Source organism: Capricornis sumatraensis, chromosome 22, assembly GCF_032405125.1.
Source record: "Capricornis sumatraensis isolate serow.1 chromosome 22, serow.2, whole genome shotgun sequence".
NCBI classification, from domain to species: domain Eukaryota; kingdom Metazoa; phylum Chordata; class Mammalia; order Artiodactyla; family Bovidae; genus Capricornis; species Capricornis sumatraensis.
Genome location: NC_091090.1, coordinates 33,375,680 through 33,384,433, shown reverse-complemented (window position 1 = coordinate 33,384,433; position 8,754 = coordinate 33,375,680).

The window sequence follows — 8,754 nt, the reverse complement described above, 5'->3', positions numbered from 1 at the left end:
TGGATTTTGTTTCTCTGGGAGTCTTTATTTCTTCTTAATTTTTGAAGGATAACTTTACCAGATAGAGTGTGATTGGCAGGTTTTTTCCTTCCAGCACTTTAAATGTGTCATTTCGCCTTCTCTTGGCTTGTGGCCATTTTACTGAGAAATTTGCTGATAGCCTAATGGGGGTTTCATTATAGATTATAATAATTTTTTACTCATGCTGTTTAAAGATTTTCTCTTTGATTTTTGACAGTTTTATTGTGATATGTCTTAGAAAAGGTAGTTTTGGATTGAAATTTTAGGGTAACTTGTAGCCTCAAGAACTTGGATGTCCAGATTTCTCCCTGGGTTTAGGAATTTCTCTGCCATTATTTCTTTTCTTTAGATTAATTTTTTTTTAATTTTTAAAAATTTATTTTTTTTAATGGAAGGATATTTGCTTTATGATACTGTGTTGGTTTCTGCCATACAGAAACGAACCAAAATTCCTTCCTCACAAGGAGATTTTAACAGGCAGTCAAGAAAAGTTGTTAATGGAAGATTTTTGAAGTAATAAACAAGATTGATAGAGATCATCTAAATGTTCAGAATAAAAGACTTGAGTGGTATCTGGATTATTTTCTGAACTTTCAGATGTAAAGTTGAAATTAAACATAAAATATAATTGGAAGGGTGTAAATGGTGTGGATAAGTTCTCAAAGAGCACCATATTAGTAAGAAAAATTATAGTTTTCATACATTTCTCTTGTTTTTGATTTCTTGTCTCCCAAACCTTGCCCGCTCCTAATCAAGTATCTTGTAAATGTGGGCCTTAGCCCCATTGGGAATTGTGGGGAAAATTGGGTGATGCAGTATAACCCATTCCTTTTATTGCCTATACAACTCAAAGCAACTTTTAATGTAGGTTGGTAAAAATTTTATTATCACTTTAGTGTGAGTATAATCATCATGCTGAAGCCTTTTCTGTGAATTTTTTTCCTGTGAAGATTAACACCAAAGACCTATGTATAGAAAACCATAAAACACTGATGAAAGAAATCAAAGATGACACAAGTAGATGGAGAAATATACCATGTTTATGGGTTAGAAGAATCAATATAGTGAAAATGAGTATACTACCCAAAGCAATCTATAGATTCAATGTAATCCCTAGCAAGCTACCAGCGGTATTTTTCACAGAGTTAGAACAAATAACTTCACAATTTGTATGGAAATACAAAAAACCTCAAATCACCAAAGCAATCTTGAGAAAGAAGATTGGATGGAGGAATCAACCTGCCTGATTTCAGACTATACTACAAAGCCACAATCATCAGGACAGTATGGTACTGGCACAAAGACAGAAATATAGATCAATGGAACAAAATAGAAAGCCCAGAGATAAATCCACGCACCTATGGACACTTTATCTTTGACAAAGGAGGCAAGAATATACAATGGAGAAAAGACAATCTTTTTAACAAGTGGTGCTGGGTGACCACAATAGCTGGGAAAACTGGTCAACCACTTGTAAAAGAATGAAACTAGAACATTTTCTAACACCATACACAAAAATAAACTCAAAATGGATTAAAGATCTAAATGTAAGACAAGAAACTATACAAATGTTAGAAGAAAGCGTAGGCGAAACACTTTCTGACATAAATCACAGCAGGATCCTCTATGACATACCTCCCAGAGTAATGGAAATAAAAGGAAAAATAAACAAATGGGACCTAATTAAACTTAAAAGCTTCTGCACAATGAAGGAACCTATAAGCAAGGTGAAAAGACAGCCTTCAGAATGGGAGAAAATAATAGCAAATGAAGTAACTGACAAAGAATTAATCTCAAAAATATACAAGCAGCTCCTGCAGCTCAATTCTGGAAAAATAAACGACCCAATCAAAAAATGGGCCAAAGAACTAAACAGATATTTCTCCAAAGAAGACATTCAGATGGCTAATAAACACACGAAAAGATGCTCAACATCACTCATTATCAGAGAAATGCAAATCAAAACCACAATGATGTACCATCTCACGCCAGCCAGAATGCCTGCTATCAAAAAGTCTGCAAACAATAAATGCTGGAGAGGGTGTGGAGAAAAAGGAACCCTCTTACACTGTAGGTGGGAATGCAAACCAGTACAGCCCCTATGGAGAACAGTATGGATTTTTATTCCCTAAAAATCTCGAAATAGAACTCCCATACAACCCAGCAATCCCATTGCTCTGCATACACACCAAGGAAACCAGAATTGAAAGAAACACATGTACCCCAATGTTCATCGCAGCCCTATTTATAATAGCTAGGACATGGAAGCAACCTAGATGTCCATTGGCAGATGAATGGATAAGAAATCTGTGGTATGTATACACAATGGAATATTATTCAGCCATTAAAAAGAATGCATTTGAATCAGTTTTAATGAAGTGGATAAAACTGGAGCCTATTATACAGAGTGACGTAAGCCAGAAAGAAAAACACCAATATAGGGGGTGGTCCTAAGATGGCAGAGGAATAGGATAGGGAGATCACTTTCTCCCCCACAAATTCATCAAAAGAACATTTCAACGCTGAGTAAATTCCACAAAACAACTTCTGAATGCCAGCAGAGGACATCAGACACCCAGAAAAGCAGCTCATTGTCTTCGAAAACAGGTAGGAAAAAATATAAAAGACAAAGAGACAAAAGAGGTAGGGAGGGAGCTCTGTCCTGGGAAGAGAGTCTTAGAAAGAGAGAAGTTTCCGAACACCAGGAAGCACTCTCACTGCTGAATCTGTAGTGAGCCTTGGAAGCACAGAGGGCAACATAATAGGGAGGAAAAGTAAATAAATAATTTAAACCCACAGATTATGAGCCCAACGGTAACTCCCCCAGCGGAGAAGCAGCGCAGACGCCTGCATCCGCCACTAGCAAGCGGGGGCTGGGCAGGGAGGCGCGGGCTGCATTGCATTTTAAGGATCAGACCGAATGCCCTGAGTGTAACCGGAGCGAACTAACTTGGGCTAGCAAACCAGACTGTGGGATAGCTACCATGGGAAAAGCTCTAACATAAGACACCGCCAGGACCGTGCACAGAACAAAGGATGGAACAGAATTAGCCGGCTGCAGACCATCCCCCTCCGGTGACAGGCAACCAGAGCCGGAAGGGCTGGAAGGGGGCAATAGCAGCCCCAGAGAGACATCAACTACCAAACTGCAAACAGGCTTCTTTGCTAACTAAGACTTCTTGGGGTTCTGGACTGTCATCATCTGCCTGAGAAGGTGCGCCAGCTGTACACCCAGAAAACTGAGCAGCAGGGGCAGGAGAGGTGACAAGTCACAGCAACCACGCTCGCCAAACACCTGAGCTACTCGGACCTGGGAAGGACACAAAACGCAGGCCTAACCGAGTCTGCACCTCTGAGGACTACCTGAGTTGCCTGAGCCTGAGCGGCTTAGACCTGGGAGGTGCATGCAGCCCAGGGCCAGCCTCAGAAGGTTCCCGGCAGGGCAACTTAGAGCCTGAGCTGTGTGCATTATGAGCGGGGGCAGGCCCAGTGTGGCTGAGACACTGCGAGCACACACCAGTGTTATTTGTTTGCAGCATCCCTCCCTCCCCACAGCGCAACTGAACAAGTGAGCCTAAAAAAAAGTGTCCACCACTGCCCCCCTTATATCAGGGTGGAAATCAGACACTGAAGAGACCAGCAAACAGAAGCTAAAACAGAGGGAACAGCCTTGGAAGTGACAGGTGCAATAGATTAAAACCCTGTCGTTAGTACTGACTACATAGGAAGGGGCCTATAGATTTTGAGAAATATAAGCCAGACCAAGGAACTACCCAAAAATGAACTGACCCCACACTGCCCACAACAACACCAGAGAAAGTCCTAGATATATCTTTACTATTTTTATGATCATTCTTTTTGTTTGTTTGTTTTTTCTTCTTTTTTTCATTTTTTAATTTTTAAGTCCTCTATTTCTCCTTTAATTTTCATTTTTATAACCTACTATTACTTTTCAAAAAAAGACCCTATTTTCAAAGCAAACTTCATATATATATTTTTTCTTTTTAATAATTCTTGTGACTATTTTTTTTCTTCTTCTTCTTTTCTTTAATATTGTATTTTTGAAAATTCAACCTCTACCCTAGATTTTTAATCTTTGCTTTTTGGTATTTGTTATCAATTTTGTACCTTCAAAAACCCAATCTTCAGTACCCATTTTTACTTGAGAGAGAGATTACTGGCTTGACTGCTCTCTCGTCCTTTGGACTTTCCTTTTTCTCCACCAGGTCGCCTCTGTCTCCTCCCTCCCCCTTCTTTTCTCTACCCAGCTCTGTGAATCTCTGTGTGTTCCAGATGGTGAAGAACACTTACAGAACTGATTACTGACTGAATCTGTCTCTCCCCTTTTCATTCCCCTCTTTTATCCTCCTGGCCACCTCTGTCTACTTCCTCCCTCTCCTCTTCTCTGTATAACTCTGTGAACATCTCTGAGTGGTCCAGACTGTGGAGCGCACATAATGAAGTGATTACTGGCTAGCTTGCTCTCTCCTCTTTTGATTCCACCTCATCTCATTCAGGTCACCCCTAACTCCCCTCTCCCTCTTCTCTTCTCCATGTAACTCTGTGAACCTCTCTGGGTGTCCCTCAATGTGGAGAAACTTTTCATCTTTAACCTAGATGTTTTATCAATGGTGCAGTGTAGAAAACTGAAAACCAGAAGCAGGAGGCTTAAGTCCAAATCCTGAGAACATCAGAGAACTCCTGACTCCAGGGAACATTAATTGATAGGAGCTCATCAAATGCCTCCATACCTACACTGAATCCAAGTACCACCCAAGGGCCAACAAGTTCCAGAGCAAGGCATACCACGCAAATTCTCCAGCAACACAGGAACACACACACCCCTGAGCTTCAATATACAGACAGCTCAAAGTTACTCCAAAACCATTGACATCTCATAACTCATTACTGGACACTTCATTGCATTCCAGAAAGAAGAAATCCAGCTCCATCCACCAGAACACCGACACAAGCTTCCCTAACCAAGAAACCTTGTCAAGCCACTGATACAACCCCACCCACAGTGAGGAAACTCCATAATAAATAGAACTCCACAAACTGCCAGAATACAGAAAGGCCACCCCAAACGCAGCAATATAAACAAGATGAAGAGACAGAGGAATACCCAGCAGGCAAAGGAACAGGATAAATGCCCACCAAACCAGACAAAAGAGGAAGAGATAGGGAATCTACCTGATAAAGAATTCCGAATAATGATATTGAAAATGATCCAAAATCTTGAAATAAAAATGGAATCACAGATAAATAGCCTGGAGACAAGGATTGAGAAGATGCAAGGAAGGTTTAACAAGGACCTAGAAGAAATAAAAAAGAGTCAATATATAATGAATAATGCAATAAATGAGATCAGAAACACTCTGGAGGCAGAAGATAGGATTAGTGAAATAGAAGATAGAATGGTAGAAATAAATGAATCAGAGAGGAAAAAAGAAAAACGAATTAAAAGAAATGAGGACAATCTCAGAGATCTCCTGGACAATATAAAATGCTCCAACATTCGAATCATAGGAGTCCCAGAAGAAGAAGACAAAAAGAAAGACCATGAGAAAATCCTTGAGGAGATAATAGTTGAAAACTTCCCTAAAATGGGGAAGGAAATAATCACCCAAGTCCAAGAAACCCAGAGAGTCCCAAACAGGATAAACCCAAGGTGAAACACCCCAAGACACATATTAATCCAATTAACAAAGATCAACACAAAGAACAAATATTAAAAGCAGCAAGGGAAAAACAACAAATAACACACAAGGGGATTCCCATAAGGATACTAGCTGATCTTTCAATGGAAACTCTTCAGGCCAGGAGGGAATGGCAAGACATATTTAAGAAAATAACCTACAGCCCAGATTACTGTACCCAGCAAGGATCTCATTCAAATATGAAGGAGAAATCAAAAGCTTTACAGACAAGCAAAAGCTGAGAGTATTCAGCACCACCAAACCAGCTCTTCAACAAATGCTAAAGGATACTCTCTAGACAGGAAACACAAAAAGGGTGTATAAACCTGAACCCAAAACAATAAAGTAAATGGCAATGGGATCATACTTATCAATAATTACCTTAAACGTAAATGGGTTGAATGCCCCAGCCAAAAAACAAAGACTGGCTGAACACAGTGTATATATTGTCTACAAGAGACCCACCTCAAAACAAGGGACACACACAGACTGAATGTGAAGGGCTGGAAAAAGATATTCCACGCAAATAGAGACCAAAAGAAAGCAGGAGTAGCAATACTCATATCAGATAAAATAGACTTTAAAACAAAGGCTGTGAAAGGAGACAAAGAAGGACACTACATAAATGTCAAAGGATCAATCCAAGAAGAAGATATAACAATTATAAATATATATGCACCCAACATAGGAGCACCGCAATATGTAAGACAAATGCTAACAAGTATGAAAGGGGAAATTAACAATAACACAATAATAGTGGGAGACTTTAATACCCCACTCACACTTATGGATAGATCAACTAAACAGAAAATTAACAAGGAAACACAAACTTTAAATGATACAATAGATCAGTTAGACCTAATTGATATCTAGAGGACATTTCACCCCAAAACAGTGAATTTCACCTTTTTCTCAAGTGCCCACGGAACCTTCTCCAGGATAGATCACATCCTGGGCCATAAATCTAGCCTTGATAAATTCAAAAAAGTTGAAATCATTCCAAGTATCTTTTCTGATCACAGTGCAGTAAGATTAGATCTCAATTACAGGAGAAAAACTATTAAAAATTCCAACATATGAAGGCTGAACAACACGCTTCTGAATAACCAACAAATCACAGAAGAAATCAAAAAAGAAATCAAAATATGCATAGAAATGAATGAAAATGAAAACACAACAAGCCAAAACCTGTGGGACACTATAAAAGCAGTGCTAAGGGGAAAGTTCATAGCAATACAGGCATACCTCAAGAAACAAGAAAAAAGTCAAATAAATAACCTAACTCTACACCTAAAGCGACTAGAAAAGGAAGAAATGGATAACCCCAGGGTTAGTAGAAGGAAAGAAATCTTAAAAATTAGGGCAGAAATAAATGCTAAAGAAACAAAAGAGACCATAGCAAAAATCAACAAAGCCAAAAGCTGGTTCTTTGAAAGGATAAATAAAATTGACAAACCATTAGCCAGACTCATCAAGAAACAAAGGGAGAAAAATAAAATCAATAAAATTCGAAATGAAAATGGAGAGATCACAACAGACAACACAAATACAAAGGATCATAAGAGACTACTATCAGCAATCATATGCCAATAAAATGGACAACGTGGAAGAAATGGAAAAATTCTTAGAAAAATACAACTTTCCAAAACTGAACCAGGAAGAAATAGAAAATCTTAACAGACCCATCACAAGCACGGAAATTGGAACTGTAACCAGAAAACTTCCAGCAAACCAAAGCCCAGGTCCAGATGGCTTCACAGCTGGATTCTACCAAAAATTTAGAGAAGAGCTAACACCTATCCTACTCAAACTCTTCCAGAAAATTGCAGAGGAAGGTAAACTTCCAAACTCATTCTATGAGGCCACCATCACCCTAATACCAAAACCTGACAAAGATGCCACAAAAAAAGAAAATTACAGGCCAATATCACTGATGAACATAGATGCAAAAATCCTCAATAAAATTCTAGCAATCAGTATCCAACAACACATTAAAAAGATCATACACCATGACCAAGTGGGCTTTATCCCAGGGATGCAAGGATTCACCAATATCCACAAATCAATCAATGTAATTCACCACATTAACAAACTGAAAAATAAAAGTCATATGATTATCTTAATAGATGCAGAGAAGGCCTTTGACAAAATTCAACATCCATTTATGATAAAAAACTCTCCAGAAAACAGGAATAGAAGGAACATACCTCAACATAATAAAAGCTATATATAACAAACCCACAGCAAACATTATCTTCAATGGTGAAAAATTAAAAGCATTTCCCCTAAAGTCAGGAACAAGACAAGGGTGCCCACTTTCACCGCTACTATTCAACATAGTTCTGGAAGTTTTGGCCACAGCAATCAGAGCAGAAAAAGAAATAAAAGGAATCCAAATTGGAAAAGAAGAAGTAAAACTCTCACTGTTTGCAGATGACATGATCCTCTACATAGAAAACCCTAAAGACTCCACCAGAAAATTACTAGAGCTAATCAATGAATATAGTAAAGTTGCAGGATATAAAATCAACACACAGAAATCCCTTGCATTCCTATACACTAATAATGAGAAAGTAGAAAAAGAAATTAAGGAAACAATTCCATTCACCATTGGAACGAAAAGAATAAAATACTTAGGAATATACCTACCTAAAGAAACTAAAGACCTACATATAGAAAACTATAAAACACTGGTGAAAGAAATGAAAGAGGACACTAATAAATGGAGAAATATTCCATGTTCATGGATTGGAAGAATCAATATAGTGAAAACGAGCATATGACCCAGAGCAATCTATAGATTCAATGCAATCCCTATCAAGCTACCAGCAGTATTTTTCACAGAGTTAGAACAAATAATTTCACAATTTGTATGGAAATACACAAAACCTCGAATTGCCAAAGCAATCTTGAGAAAGAAGAATGGAACTGGAGGAATCAACCTGCCTGACTTCAGGCTCTACTACAAAGCCACAATCATCAAGACAGTATGGTACTGGCACAAAGACAGAAATAAAGATCAATGGAACAAAAT